Source organism: Rhipicephalus sanguineus, chromosome 7 (genome assembly GCF_013339695.2).
Source record: "Rhipicephalus sanguineus isolate Rsan-2018 chromosome 7, BIME_Rsan_1.4, whole genome shotgun sequence".
Lineage (NCBI taxonomy): Eukaryota > Metazoa > Arthropoda > Arachnida > Ixodida > Ixodidae > Rhipicephalus > Rhipicephalus sanguineus.
Window position 1 is genome coordinate 56,805,379 of NC_051182.1, and position 16,138 is coordinate 56,821,516.

General features: G+C 49.3%; 1 pseudogene; it reads left to right on the top strand.

The window, feature by feature from the left end:
* Nucleotides 1-16,138, top strand: part of LOC119399459 (fatty acid synthase-like) — a 178,245-nt pseudogene that overhangs the window by 60,432 nt on the left and 101,675 nt on the right.

Here is a 16,138-nt window from a genome sequence, read left to right on the forward strand (position 1 = left end):
CAACGTGCCGAGCTGACGGGCCCCCGTTACCCGCACCGACAGAAGAACGCGTGCGCACGTGCGCTACCGCTACCGTGAAAGGGGCTGAGTCGGCCGCGCATAAGCTCCAGAGCTTTCCGACAGAGCCGCAGCGCGGCCAGCGCGGCGCTGTCGTCGCGCCGCAAACTTGAGCTTGGGTTTCCTATACTTTATGCTGCTTACATTATATGCGCTTAATACACCTCTGCGTACGGACAGCTGATGCGGCGACGGATAAGTAAACCGCTCGGCCGCCATTTGGTATATTCATTTTTTTCGAAGCGCTTCCGCTTGTACTTATCGAAGCGTCTTAAAAAATATACTTGTTACTGTGCTCTATCGAAAGCCTGCTTTCGTCACGACTGTTTCTGAAGAGACAGATTCGCATTTATTGCTTCAAGGGGGCGATTATACAAGTGCGAGCAGTGATTCTAATGCGGCTCTGGCGAGCCAGTGGAGGGTTCAGCGTACTCTGCGCACCGCGCCGGCCAGTGGAGGAAGAAATCCGAGGTGAATTCAAGAGGAAAGCGCGCACGCGGAGGAGAGTGTCGCTACTTTCAAGATCAAGAGAGAACCGGAGTGTGACATGTGGCGCGGACACTCATCTGTCGCCAGGCCCAGTCCAAGTATAGCTACGCTGTTCAAAGTTGGCGAGTGCAAGAACGGGTTGTTCTTTGAAGGGGTTATCAAGGCGCAAGTAAATACGATACGCGGGCATGATGTGGTGTGAGCTAAGGTTGCTAATTTTCTCACTCCACCCTCTGCCGCGCACTGCTTGGTGCCGCATCCCTTGGTATCTATTATGACGCTCTGACTCACGGTTCTCTGTTGTTCACCTTATGTAAGCTGACCAGGTCTACTTTTAGATGCGAAAGCATGTTATGCTCGGGGCAGTGACCATTCTGCGGCGTCCGCACCCATACTGCATAAGCGCCAACTCCCCCCCTCTCCTCACGTGCGCACGAGGAGATGGCGTGAGCGCTGCCTATGGACGCTCGCGAAGCTGAACGTAAACGGCAACGCCGGCAAGCGAATCAAGAAGCTGCGAGGCTGCGAAAGCGCGCGTTCGCTGTGCTTGCGTCATTCTCTCTCAGTGCAATGGTGTGCGAAACGCCACGAACAATGTCAACGTCGGCGCTAGTGGCAGCGGCAACGCCACCGCCGCGGAGCAGAGGAAGGCTCGGGAAGCCGAACGTAAACGTCAGCGTCGGCAAGCGGTAATTCAGACGCCTCGACAACCATCTCATATGTCACATAAGAGAAACTGAAACTCGATGCGCACCCCCCGTGACGCTTTCACATCCCACCATGGTTGCCCGTAGGGGGAGATGATGTGTAACTTTAACAGTGAAGCGCTCCTTAGCAGAGGCTTCCCGATCCTATGGCGCAGCGTTGACCACGTGGCATTGCAGTGTCGCCAGAGTGAGGCTCCGTAGGAAAGGGAGTATTGCACCGTGCCCAGAGTGGCAAGGGTGAAGCTTGACGGGTGCACGAATGAGAGCCGTGCCTGGAGGGGGGAGAGAGAGGCCTTGCGTAAAGAGTGGATGAAAGAGAGGTTGAGTGGCTGAATGCAGCCATTTTGCGAGAAGTAGCTCAGTGAATATCTCGGGGAGCATAATAGAAGGGCGTTGGTTTTTTGTGAGGTTGCAATTTCATAATGGCCAAGAGAAAGGGCTTGCGCGGGAACGGGCATATCGTCGCCGAGACAACCGCGACGTTCGCGCAAGAGAGGCCGACCTTAGCGCCAATGAAGGGAATACTTGGAAAACGTAGAAGTACGATACAGCCTGATGAAGGGGAATCAGCTTGGCTGTTTCGACAGTGTTTGCGAAGTGAAGCTGGCTGGATTGTTCTTCTTGTCAGCTAGAATGTCTGCTGCACCTTTCTTTCTCTAATTCACTCGGCTTTCTTAATGCCTTTTAAAGTTTACTTGCCTGTGCCTTTATTCTCGGTTCGTACGCTATGCGCATCATTTTTGTTCCGTCTCACGTCGCATAGTTCTTAACAATTCGGGTTTCTTAGTTACTGTCCAAATTTGCACCTCATATATCAGTACTGGAAGTAAATAGTGCTTGTACACTTTGCACTTTAGGGACAGCGCTAAATTGCCCCTCCATATATAGAAAGGTCTGCCGCAGGTGCTCCTGCCCGTCCTTCTTCGGTGCTTTCTTTTTTTTTTTAGTTAGCTCCCATGTCAGTAATTCCCTTCCGCATACATACTCCAGTACATGATCCAGAGGCAAGCGTATTATGGCGATAAATAGCTGGCCGTTTACCCAGTGGAACACGTTCGCGAGGACGATAGAATTGTCTACGGCGTCTGGTTGCGGAGCGCAGGTTCGTGGCTTGACTTTGCGGTCGCTCGCCCTGGACAATATTTATGAAATTTTATAAGCATACATTCACATGTACGATGTGTAACGAAGACGGCAAAAATGCGCCTATCTTTATGCGCTGAAATTCAATACCCCTGTCACACGGGCCTTCGGAAGGCCTTCCAACCGACAGTCTATTGACTCAATGGTCAAGCACGAGCTGCCACACAGGCGGTTTCGAAAGCCACCAAGTCAATAATCTATCGAGTCAACCAGGCACACCACAACTTTATTGAAACTTCGATTGCCATTGAGTGACGAAAGCGGAAACAGCGTGAATGTGCTCTCTCATTCACAGTGCGCTCGTACTCACAATTAGAAAGAGAAAACTTTAACCAGTGTGCTTTAAAGTAGCACATGTGAGCGTTATCGATTATTTAACGAAGTATGCTTGCCACTTGAAATGTGCGAACTGCACATACTCTCGACAACAGCAACGTGCTTGTCTTCATCGTGCCGTCTTGCCGTGTATCGGCCGCCAAAGTTTCGCTGCTCAAGAACCTAAATATAAAATATGTATTTCTAAATACAAATAAACAATTTATTAAAATGTTTAAACACGAAGAACAGGCATATTTGTAACTTTGAGCGGATTTGTATTATTTCGTTTCGGTGATATAAATGCGAAAATCAAGACGTCTGAACCCCCCAACGGCCGTTCAGAACAGGCGTGTAACGCCGCGACAACTCCATCGAGTCGTTAGGGTTGTGGCGTTTTGACGGCCTTCGACTGGATGGCCGTTGAACAATGCCCGTGTGACACAGCTATACCATTACCAACTCCCCTTACCTTCACCTTCACGTTCCTCCTGGGAGGCTGCACTTACCAGTTTAGAGCCTAGCGCACATGCACATTCGCGCAATCCAAGGCAACCTTGAACCAAGTTGCAGCCCCCTGCGAGGAAGATTTCTCATTCGGTAATAAATAAAATTTTCTCTTTTCTCACTCTCGAAAAACTTCCGCTAAATTTGAATAATAATGACATAACATTGTTTTCTACTAAACACAGTTCAGGAGTGAATTTCGGAGATACGGAGAAATGTACGCGTACGCGGACCATCAAAAGATAGCAGATCACTATCCTATGTATTCCTATGGCAGCGTGCCCTGGGGAATTTTGACTACCACTGTACATCCGTACACAAGATACATCTATCAGGTGAAAGTATATTTGTCTGCATGGGGCGCTTCAGGAGAGTATTAAGTTTGGCGAGTTCGTTCATATTTTAGGGAAAGATTTGTGGCGTGAGAAAAGTAGAAGACGGCATTGAATACTAGCGTCCTATCCTCTATTCTACTTGTTTTTCCTTGTTTCTTAGTATGCTCCAAAAATGTTGTTTGAGTGCATGGTGTGCACTTAGCTTCCACGTTTCCTCGACAGAAACATTGAAGTCGGTTTATTATAGAGTTAAGGTATCCTTGCTATTTTCGTAATTAGTTTGTGACGGATGGTATATCTACAGGGCTCACTTGGGAGGAGGCGAAACAACGTTGCCCCCCTGACGTGTACCCTGCGTGCCACAACGCGGCAGATTCTGTGACAGTCTCTGGCACAGCCGAAGCGGTGGAGAAAATGGTTGAGAAGCTGCAAGCCGAGAACATATTCGCCCGCAAGGTGAACAGCATGGGAGTGGCTTTCCACACCAAACACGTACACAGCGTCGGCCCTGCCTTTCGAGAAGTTCTTCAGAAGGTAATCTGACACTAGAATCAAAATAGTATGCCAAACTAAAGGACACATTTCATACTAATTATGTTTCTGGTTCATCTCAAGAAGAGTAGCGACGCAGTCGACTTTAGAGACATCGCAAACAAACTATTATTAACGAGAAAGCGTTGCTTGTCTGCTTTGACGAAAACGCTTGCGCGCCGGGCGTCGGCGAAATGCGTGTTCAAAAAGCACGTGACCTCCCCCACACGAAGCGAGATTCACCGGCACCTACAATTTACCTTTTCAACGAGGGAGCCATGGGTGCGGTCATAATCCCCTCTGTGGTGCTGTAAGCATAGGCCGGCAACACAACCAATTCGAGCTCACTCAGATTCACTCAAGAAATATCATTTGTTCTGAGGGCTCACTCGGACTCAGACTCACTAAACTTTTCGTCAGCCGGACTCACTCGGACTTAAGCTCACCAACATAAAATTAAGCCGGACTCGCTGAGACCGAGGCTCAAGGTGTGACTGCAGTCTTGGGTTGGGTTTTCAATCACCGACTAAATGCTTTTGAACTCCACTATCTCAAATAATCGGTGCTCTACGATACGCCTTTGGATCTTGCATCCTCCAATACAGGGGAATCCCCCCCCCAGCTCATGCCTCTAATCAATAAATATTGAGGTGGCGCATGACTGCTAGTGTGTTTTGGTATGTGAATATACTGTAGTAATAACGTAAGCCGACATAAGGCGGATGGTAAAGCTGAAATTGAGTGGATAGGACCATAGGTAGGCAATAAATGTGGCGCTCATTCCGACTCACTCAAGAAATATATTTTGCGGTTAGGGCTCACTCAGGCCCAAATTATTTTCCTCAACCAGACTCACTCGTACTCAGACTCATTAATTCTTTCTCAGTCTGATTCACTCGGACGCAATCTCACTTAAGTATTACTCATCTGGACTCTCTGAGTCAGACGCATATGCCGATTCAGTCCAAGTGAGTCTGAGATAGTGGGCTCATGAGTGAGTTTGCAGACCTACGGTTGTAAGTAAGCGTAACCCTCTAAAATACACTTCCGAGGTTTGTGTACTAGTCGAGGCAGCAAGGTCAGCGTTTTTAGTAGTACTAGTAGTCCTCATTGTGGAAATGAGTACAACAGGAAGCACAGCGGAGCGTCAGGGAAAGTGGGAAATAAAGAGCCTCGACGCAACAGTCCTGATAGCAACCGCTAGGCGCTCTCTCACTCCTGTTTTCGCAGCAACTTGCCACCGCGGATTAGGAGCGAGGTGTCCCTACACAACAAGGGGAATTCCCGACTCAAAGGAAGCGCACCATTGTCTGTCTTACCAGTTGGCGTTCAACTTCAGTGGAGACACTGTCGTGGCAGCATGCACAGCTGCATTGAATGGGTCCGATGTAGACACTATACGTATTGCATCGGTATCGTCAGAAGACAAGTCGAAGAAGCGCTGCATTGACGAGTGCACCCAAATCATACGAGATTAGAACTGCTGTAAAAGTTAGAAACGATGATCTTGCTCGGCTAATAAAACTTGTGCATTAGACATTCGTATTTGACTGCGTTGAAAAATGACGAGCTCGATGGACTCGTCAACGAAGTGGCTGGAGAGCTACGGAATGTGCAGAAAAACGTTCACGGAGGAAAAAATAGTGTGTGGCTGAAATTCCCTCCGGGATACGGGCACATCACACAGAGCAAGAAGAAATTATTTAGACTCATCTAACCAAACAACATGAAACACAATTCAGCCTCTCGCAATGCCTCATTTTTTATAAGGCTACTCGGCAACACCACTGTGCAGCAACCCTCCCTATCGAAAAAGCCAAAACGAACGCTTTCATGTTCTCGTCGGATCAAAATGTGCCTAGGAATTATCTGCAACCTTATTTTTCTATTTTGTGCGCAAAAATAATGCGCAGGAAAACGTGATAAACTGCTATTTGTTGGGTGTTAAACATATTTTCCCAACTTTTTCGCGTGGATATTTGTTCAAAATTCTAGCTATCTATATCCAATTTACGACTACAATGAATAGACAAGGCAATTATTGCATCGTAAGAATTTTTATATTTACTCGATTGCAGGCTTTATGGCCCGTCTATTCTGGCTAGTTCTGCTTTTGCTCTAGAACACGTGAATTCTATTTGTTTCTCACTGATTACATTTAGGTGTGTATAAAAAGAACTAACTATTCTTTTTGTCTGGCCTCTTTCGTTACAGTAGACGGTACTTCTATATCAATGGCAACAAAAGCAATTATAAAGATTTGGCACGGAATAAAATTCCTCCGCACCATATTTCATGTTTTTTTTATCGCGCAGACTATACCCGAGCCCAAGGCCCGCACCAAGCGCTGGATCAGCACATCAATGCCAGAGACCCGATGGGAGGAACCAGGAGTGCAGCTCTGCTCTGCTGAGTACCACACGAACAACTTCCTAAACCCAGTGCTTTTTTACGAGGCCATCCAGCACGTACCAGAAGACGCTATCTTACTTGAGATAGGACCGCACTGTCTTTTACAGGTGAGGAACATGCCGGCATGGTTCTTGCTGTCGCCATGTTTCGATGATAAGCTCAACGCACCTCTGTTATAATTTAGGTATAAAATTAATTAGCTGGACGGCAGACGGCATCCATAAAATATATGCAAAACAAATTGTCACGAGAGGTTGCAATGAACGAAGCATAGAGCGCTGCTCTTGCCTAGGGGATCATGTTACAGCGAAAGCTGTTATGAGATCACAAGGGCCGTTTTTGGCGCCGTAGTTGTCCGCCGCCGCCGCCGCCGTTGTCCTTAACAACTATCGCTCGAAGTAAGCAAAAAACGAAACAAGTAAAAATATCCCAGATGGAACGAGGTTCGAACCTGCGACCTCTGCGTGGCAGCCAAGTGTTCTACCTCAGAGCCATACCGGTGCTTGGAAACGCTTTGCAAAAAGAACCTTTACAGGCTTGATGTCGGGAAGGAACCACATTAACATGTGTCATGTAGTGTGGCAGAAGAGTAAAATAACAACCAGGAGCGAATTCTGTGCCCAGGCGTCAGACAACGCGAATTGCGCAACGAGTGGGTTGTTGAATGCTTCCAACACATTACAAAGGGATTGCCATTAATCCTTTATCGTAATCAGCCACAGCATCAACAAAGTGCGCATAATGTCTTACAGGTATTTAGCGGGTACTACGGTTCTCCGCAGAATGACGAAACGTTGCACAGTGGCTGCTTCCCTTCTTCACAAAAATTATGATGATTTATAGCGTAGTGGGTTCCTCGCAAGTGCACTTCTACTGGTTGCCAAGGAAGCCCATAAGTCTCCCATGATCCATTTGCTCAGGGTCTCAATAAAGTTTCGCCCCGCCACGGTGGTCTAGTGGTTATGGCGCTCGACTGCTGACCCGAAGGTCGCGGGATCGAATCCCGGCCGCGGCGGCTGCATTTTCGATGGAGGCGAAAATGTTTGACGCCCGTGTACTTAGATTTAGGTGCACGTTAAAGAACCCCACGTGGTTGAAATTTCTGGAGGCCTCCACTACGGCGTTTCTCATAATCACATCGTGGTTTTGGGACGTTAAACCCCAGATATTAATATTATTATTATATCAATAAAGTTAATTCCCTCTCTCTCTCTCTCTTTCTCACGTTAACGTATGTTATAAAGCGTGACGGGAGAGTTCAATAACAAGCGGGTGTCACACACATAATGCGAATTACGTAACTAGTGGGTCTTTTAAAGCTTCCAACCCATTACAAAGGGCTCAGTCATAATTCTTTATCGTCAACAACCATCGCGTCAAGTGCACATATGTTGTAGCGGCATCATCATCATCGCTCACGATCATCATCATCGTTTTACCATTTACGCGCCGCGCCTCTCGCGCAGCTCATGCTCAGAGCTCGAGGCGCGAGGAGTAGAACGAGTTAACGCTCCTGGCGGTTAGGACGCTTCCAGCTGCCGCTCCGCTTCGGCAATCGCATTCCAAAATAAGGTGGCGAGACAACGACACGGCCACGTCGGCCGCCTTCACGTCTCTCTCTCTCGCTACAAGTGGTGACCCGGAGAACCGCACCCTTCGACGAGCGACGCTGCAATGCTTCCGCGACTGTGCCCGCCGGTGAAGCCGTTCCACCCGGCTTACCCCCGAGCGTGGTTTATGCAGCTCGATGCTATTCTCGTACTGAATGGCATGACGGCACAGCCGATGATGCACGCCGTCCTACTCCAAGAGCTGCCGGTTGAGCTACACCATCTTGCTGCCGCAACGACATCCAGCCCGCAGCCATATGACGACCTCTGCGCTGCGGTGCTGTCCCGTTACGGCGAGACGTACCGCCCACTACCAGGGACCCGTGAGTTCCGGGTTTCCCCTCCGCCAACGCGAGCGGTACCACCCGGCCCGCAGCCCTCCCATGACTGCGACCTACCTTCCCCGGCTACGTCTCTTTCCACCTCTCGTCCGGCCACCAGCGCAGTGGTTCCCGCGCCGGACGACCCGCCCGACGATGTTCAGGATCCTACGCCCGAGGTTCCTGCGCCCGACGACGTTCCTGCTGCCATCTACCAGTCCGCCAGGAGTTGCGTTTCTTCGACGCCCTCGGCCGATGGTCCATCAGGCATGCCCGCCATCCGCCCGTCGTCCCTGTCCTCGCCGGCTCACGACACATCCCTGACCTCAGCTTCCACGCTTGCTACCTCGCCGCACGACCTGGAAGCTGACACGGACAACCTCTCGCCTGCTGTGCGCCCCTCGTTCGCGGAGGTTTCGCCGTCGACGATATCCGAGCGTGACCTTCCGTCAACCTCAGAGCTCTGTGTTTCTTGCCAGCAGCGACCCGCATCGCCCTCGACGTCTCCCGCAGCAGCAGTGCGTGTCCTTCACCAACTTCGGCCGAACATGCGGGACGCGGCAACTATGACGGAATCGCATGAGGATGACATGCCTGTTTCATCAAAGGCAGTACCGCATGCAAATGTCACGCCTGCCACGACGGCAGACGTGCAGCATTCCAACCTGCGCACGGGCCCTCATGTGCCGTCTACCGTAGATGCTTCACCGAGCGCAGGTGCACCGTCAGAACCTGTAGAGACTACGCTTGCTCGGTTGCACCACAGGTTTCCTCCGGAGGTTTTGACGCACAGCACCGCCCACACGACATCTGAGCATCATCCAAGCGCGCTGATCACAGCACCGACGATGACCAATCGCACCACAGGCGTACCGCGCACAATGCTACGACGTTTTTGGTGTCTTACGACACGACATGCCAGAACCTGTACAGGGCCGCATGCATGCCGGCGCCTTCGATGTGCCCCGGCGCAATCCTCCGCGCTTCCGTCGCAAGCTGCCGCATTCTGTTCACGCCCACCGTACACGACGACGTTTCGTCTCGCGCCGAAGACAACGTGCACCTAGTGCGCGCAGTGGTTCCCTTCGCCGATCTTGCCGGTGTAGCGTCTGTCATCGGGTCCAGCCATTTTTGTTGGTTCGGCTCCGACGTGTACGGCCTCGGGTGCATTCGTTCCTGCCTACAGCGTCCACTCCTCGCGACCCCCGCCCTCTACGCTTCCCCCAGAGCCGCCCGCTAGAGACCCAATGGTTCCCGACAGTCCTTCACCGTTGACGACCTAGATTGCCCACGGATATTTTGTCTCGCGTCACCAGCCTTGTATATACGCCCCCATAGTTTTTCATTTCGGCTTCATTTCTGCAGGGGGGGGGGGAATCTGTAGCGGCATCATCATCATCGCTCACGATCATCATCATCGTTTTACCATTTACGCGCCGCGCCTCTCGGGCAGCTCATACTCAGAGCTCGAGGCGCGAGGAGTAGAACAAGTTCACGCTCCTGGCGGTTAGGACGCTTGCAGCCGCCGCTCCGCTTCGGCAGTGGCATTCCAAATTAAAGTGGCGAGACAACGACACGGCCACGTCGGCCGCCTTCACGTCGCTTTCTCTCTCTCGCTAAAATGTCTTACAGATGGTACCTCGCTTCTCCGCAGAATGACGAATAATGTCGTGGTGCGTGCTTCCCAAATTCACAAAAATGATGAGTTGTGGCGTAGTGGGTACGTTGCTAGTGTACTTGTATTAGTAGCCACAAGAGAGTTTATAACGGGCTCTAGAAATGCCGCTCTTACAGCTTTCGCTGTGACTGTGGTGCGCTATCCGCGCAGGCCTGGCGTTTTTCGCTGAGGGGATCACTTTGCTCTGGAGAGCTGATGGGGCGCGATGGCGAAAGTCCGTCAAGGCGACGGCTTCTACGAATTTCTGGAGCTGACGGCTACGTCGTAGGCCGTGGGAGGTATCCAGCACCTCCACCAAATGTTATAAGCAAGGAGTTTACCAAAAGGCGTAAAACCTGAGTTCATTCATTCATTCAATCACAAAACATTATTAGGAGTCCTGAAGCCCGGTGTTTTCAGACCAAGGCGGGCCGCGCACACGCCGGCACCGTTAGGCCGAGCCTTAAGGCGTCATCTTGAACACTCTGGACAGCCCGCAGTTGATCTTCATACGAACAGCTGAAGATCATCTTCTCCCAGTGAAGCCATTTTTCTTCGACGTTGGCGAGAGTCGCGGGACAGCCCGCCAGCATGTGTCCCATTTCAATGACGCCATCGCATGCACGACATTCTTTTCTTATTACACTTTCGGGGTGAATGTTTTTTACAAAATACGGTGCGGGGCACGTCCCAGTTTGCAGTAAACGTAGCGTGACTGCCTGAAGTAGGCACCTGGATGGTTGCCGTTTATTTCCCAGAGGGGTCTCGATGAAGAACACCAAATGTCGTTTTCATTTTCCACCTTTTGTCTGCATATTCATACGCGCAGTATCCGTCCTTCCTTACAATAGTGACCATATTGGAACTCGTGACAATATTGTAGTTAGCGTAAAGCTCGAAAGGAAAAGGAAGCAAGAAATATAGCAAAGAAAGAGATGCGGTGCAATAAGAGGGATGCTTCTTGGCTCACATTCTGTTTAACTTATAACCAGTATATAACCAGTTGTTTACAGCTTCGTAACGATGGCCACAGCAACATGGGTGTTACCAACACCAGAAGCGGTAAGCTGATATATTCTTCAATACTGGATAGCACCAATTCGAACAGGACAAAGAAGGAACACAGATGCACAGGACAGGCGTTACTCGCAACTGAGTTTCATTCAGGAAAGTTTCCCTAACATATGGTACTAGATTTAAGTGCGCGTTAAAGAACCGCAGGTTGTCAAACTTTCCGGAGCCCTCCACTACGGCGTCTCATAATCATATTGTCACGTGGTCGTGGCTTCGACGAAGACAGCAGTCAGAACGTCCGAGATGAAACTCATTATTTGGCCGAACTTGTGGCCGGGAAAGTGAAAGTCAAACTACAGCAATACACTGATAGCGGCAAACAGAGCGTCGACCGTCGATCAACTGCTCATGGCTGGGATGCGTCGTCTTTTAAACATCACGCATCGAACTTTCCGGTCTTATCACTGGTTGACGCGCAAGAACTGGAATAATCTAGACTGTTCGCGTCCTGCGTGCAATCTGAACAAAACGATCTACTACACTCGAGAAGCTTCTCGAACACTGAGGCACGGTCAGCGTCGAGCGTTGACAACCGCCCTTTCTGGTCAAACCCAAACACATCAAAATAAAAGAAGAAGCAGGCGTTGCAATATCGTGGTTTTGGGACATTAAAACCCAGATATTATTAGATACCTGGTACGCAGCCGAGTGGCACGCGCGGGCAAACTGTATGCACGTTACAGTCACAGTTGCAGTTGCTACAGTTGCGTTACAGTTGTGCTTATACTTGTGTGTTATGACGGAGTACGCACGCACGTGTCACGAACCTCGTTTATGTGTAGAAAGGGGTCTTGACAGTTTTTGATCGAGGTCATCATCATGATCAGTGAGCACCAGCAGCTGGACCGGACTTGTTATCGGATCCGTTCGTGATCGCGGCTACGAGGGGTCTAAATGTAGTGAAGTGCGAGGTGTAGTGCAGCTGGTGGTATTTGTGGATGCCCCTTGCGATGAAGTGATATATGATGCCTCCTGTCCTGGACTTTGCAGCGAGGTCTTCTGATGCGCTGTCCACATCCAAGCAGTCGTTTAGGCAGTATAAGGACCAGGCGTTGTTGGGTCTTCATAAGTCAATGTTCAAGTCATCGGTAATGATGAGAGGCGTGGTTCACACGGCAGATTTATTGTAGGGAAGCACTGAGCCCGATGTTTTTCTAATCAACGTGGTCTACGTTGCGGACCACGTGGACGAGTGGATGGTAGTTGAGCGTCTTCCAAGGATGTTCTGTCCTCAGCTCCCTCACTTGCCTTGCGTCCGCCGCGGTGGTGTAGCGGTTGCAGTGCTCGGCTGCTGACCCGAAGGTTGCGGGTTCGATCCCGGCCGCGGCGGTCGCATTTCGACGGAGGCTAAATGCTAGATACCCGTGTACTGTGCGATCTCCGTGCACGTTGTGCAGTACCAGATGATCAACTTTTCCGGAGCCCTTCGCTATGGCGTCTCTCATAATCATGTCGTGGTGTTGGGACATAAAACCCCAACAGTTATTATTATCACATTCCTTGCGTGTCAATGTGTGTGTATGCCGTTGCTGTGTTGGTTGAGACTCTGTATCACCTGTGGCACATACCCGCATAACATTAACTCTGGTATTCGGCTATGTGCCACACGTGACTGAGAAAAAGGGTTTCATGACGTACGCGACACATATTTTGCGTTATCGATGTAATCACCAAGTAATCGTGTTCGTCATACACTGATCCCATGCTATGCCAATTTTGGTATATTACGAGTTATGGAGACGACCAGGACAGCGCCCAGACGTAGGCGGCTAGATAGATAGATAGATACGTAGATAGAAATGGCCAAAGTGCTTGAGGTTCGCTAAGAAATGCTTCGCATTTATTAAATACCAGGACACGAGCCCATAAGATGACTGAATGGCACACACACAGACACTGGGAGAAGTGAACTCTTTTATAAGTTTCGTGATCTTCCGTTTTCTTTGAAGAGCCCAAGAAAATGAAGAAAACGCAAATGTGCGGACATCAATCATTATTTATGCAAAAAACCGCATTTACCCCACTATCAGAGATAAAAGCCGCAATTTGTTTGCTGTAGCACCTTATATAAAATATAAAGGGTGGGTCCCACATGCAAAAAATATGAGAAAGTGAAGTTGTTCTATAAGTTCGTACCTAGCAGAGGGCGGTGTGAACAGGCGAAAGCTCGATAACGTCGTACGGCTACAAAGGGGGCGAACATGCTACAAATAACCAGGCTGAAGCGAATCGCGAGAGAACGACAACTTTGCAGGCACGCGTCAAAACAGTCAAGGTAAAGTGACATCATGGCACTAGAAAGAAGCCCAAGTTTTATCCCTAAGAGATGACTTCAGCCACTCACACATTGGAAACTATTCCAAGATAGCGCAAATAGCCAAAAATAGCGTTGCAGAGACAGAAGAGTAGTACAGGCACTCGAACGTAAATGTTAATGTATACCTTGAAACAAGCTCTAATAGGCGCTGCCAATAAACGTCAATACGTTCGACAGTGAACGGAAATCGTAACCTACATTTATATTAGGACAGTGTAATGATGCATGGCGCAAAAATTACGCTGTCACGCACTTCTGAAACATGTCGCGCATGTAGCTCATGATGTAAGAAAACAAGCATTTTCATTTTTCGTGGTTTTCGAATATAATTGTGCACTGGTAAAGAAAATGAACTTCCCTTCAACAAGGACAGAGGCCCGTAGTTTAAAGAATCCGCAAATCCAAGCAATGGTAAACGCGCATCAGTGTAATCACGTCCGTCCCTCCACCTAAGCAGAAGTGAAGATGCGAGAGTCTCGCACCCAAATAGAGACGTCCGTTTCTCCGCAAGAAAGGTTCGGGACCAGGCTTAACTCGAGTCCGCGTATTACAGCCACTAACAGTCACTCCAGAGAAACGTAGTACTTGCATGCAGGTACACGAGTACTGAACGTGCCACGAAGTAGGTTCTTCACAGCTGCGTTCATAATTTCCGTGAATCACGACCCTCACAGAGCACGAAACAACGCGAGAGGAGACGAGCGCGGTGAGCGCGACCGGCATGTCCAAATTCAGCGTGCTCGACTGACGTCACACAACGGCCGCGCTGATGAATACACCGGATACACCACCAGCGCTACGAATTCCGTCATGAAGTTGGGCGGTAATCGCTGTTATTAAGGTACGGAAAGCTTGCTGGTTAACGACCTTCCCACTCTGCATGCTTGCTGATGCAGTGCAACACAACACATTTATTATTCTTTGTCGCAATGAGACTTGGTGCGCATGCTCGAATTCCAGCCTTCCAGCGTTCAAGTTTCAAAGCTTCTTGCATAGAGCAAACAGCGCGGTGGCGCACGATTGCAACAGCAATAGTAGTAAATAAACATAAAAAAAAATGAACGATGGTCGCTGGTACATTAAGTTCCTCCGATAGCTCGCTGCGGCGAGGTTTGAGATAATGGTCTAGTCGACATCGCGTACAGGCAGGCGTTGTATTATGCACCGAGGCTCCCACTATCCATAGGTAAATACTTTTACGTCATGCTCGCGATAGCGTTAGAAAGCTTGTTTCGCAGAAATTGCGGTTGGGGGCGAAAAAGGAGCGTTGGCCGTGAGCGACCATTCGAGGTAGATGCAAATAAAGATATCAGCCAGATGGCACCCGGACTTTGGCTTTCCTTGCGGTACGGTTTGAGTCTAACACGTTGGCTCCCTTGTTTGGGGGTGTCGTCGAAGCGTGTAGACTTTTCGTCGCCATTGCCTAAACAAAGTTCACTATATGGCGCAGAGTTCTCGACGACGAGTTCGCGCCGACTTTCCTCCTCTATTAGCGTGTCGGTGACGTGCTTCGTTCCACACGTGTCGCATGTCGTTGCAACGACGGCCAAATAGGTTGCCTGGCAGCAGCTTCGCCGGAACTTCGCATATAGGTAAGTTGAGGAGTGGCCAGATGATCGAGCAGTGAGGCTCACAAACTATCGCTTGACGAACTTCGTTTAACCGTGCTCAACCGCGGAATTTTTTTAGTACTTTTGACAAGAAACTGTGTATTCCCTGCTGCACGCAGTGCAGTATTCTTTGGCTAAGTAAATACTGTTTTTCTGACTACATTCATCACTCTCAAGCTTTGTAAATGTAATCCACAAATCAATCACCATAAAAAGGGTGCACAAAAACAACAAAATGTGCAGCTTCCTATTGTATCCTTCATTCAGCACCTTTTTTATGGTGATTCTGTCGCGGAGTACGAGTACAAAGTTATTTAGCTCACATTCAAAAGAGACTGATCACTTCTTGGCATCGTTTTGTGATACTTCTCAAATATGTTTGCTTGGCCCCAATAAAATTGATTGGCTTGCGCGCGGTTTGACTTGTTGCAGCCCATTCTGCGGCGTGCTGTAGGCCCCGCCGCCACGTGCATGGGCCTCATGAAACGCAACGGGGAAAACATCCACTATTTCTTAGGCTCCCTGGGAAAACTTCATACTCTGGGAGTCCAGATGGACTTGTCAGTGCTGTATCCTGCTGTCCCGTGGCCCTTACCCCGAGGTACGCCAAACATTGGCCACCTGGTCGCCTGGGACCACTCTGAGTCCTGGCATGTTGCACAGTGGGACGATTTTGCTATGCCGGATGAGGTAATTTAGATTTGAGTTCATTGATACACATAGTGTCGAATGTAGAGCATAATGAACCTTGTACTTGTTACTTTGCCTGACTGCATAACAAAATTGCACTTTCGATTGTTCCAGAGTTTCTTTTCCATGTTATACGAAATTCGTAAACTCGGGATGTCTCTGTAGAGAGGCTCTAGCCTTTTCGGCGCAATTATAATGCCATAGTCTCGAAATTGAGCACTCGCCTGCGCCGGTAGGGCTTATCCAAAACTATCATGCCACTTACCCAAACCAAAATATCTATTCCACCGATCGTTATTGAATGTGCGTGTTTTAGACTATATGTTTATAACTTTCCATATAATGATTGCAAGCGTGTGAAAAC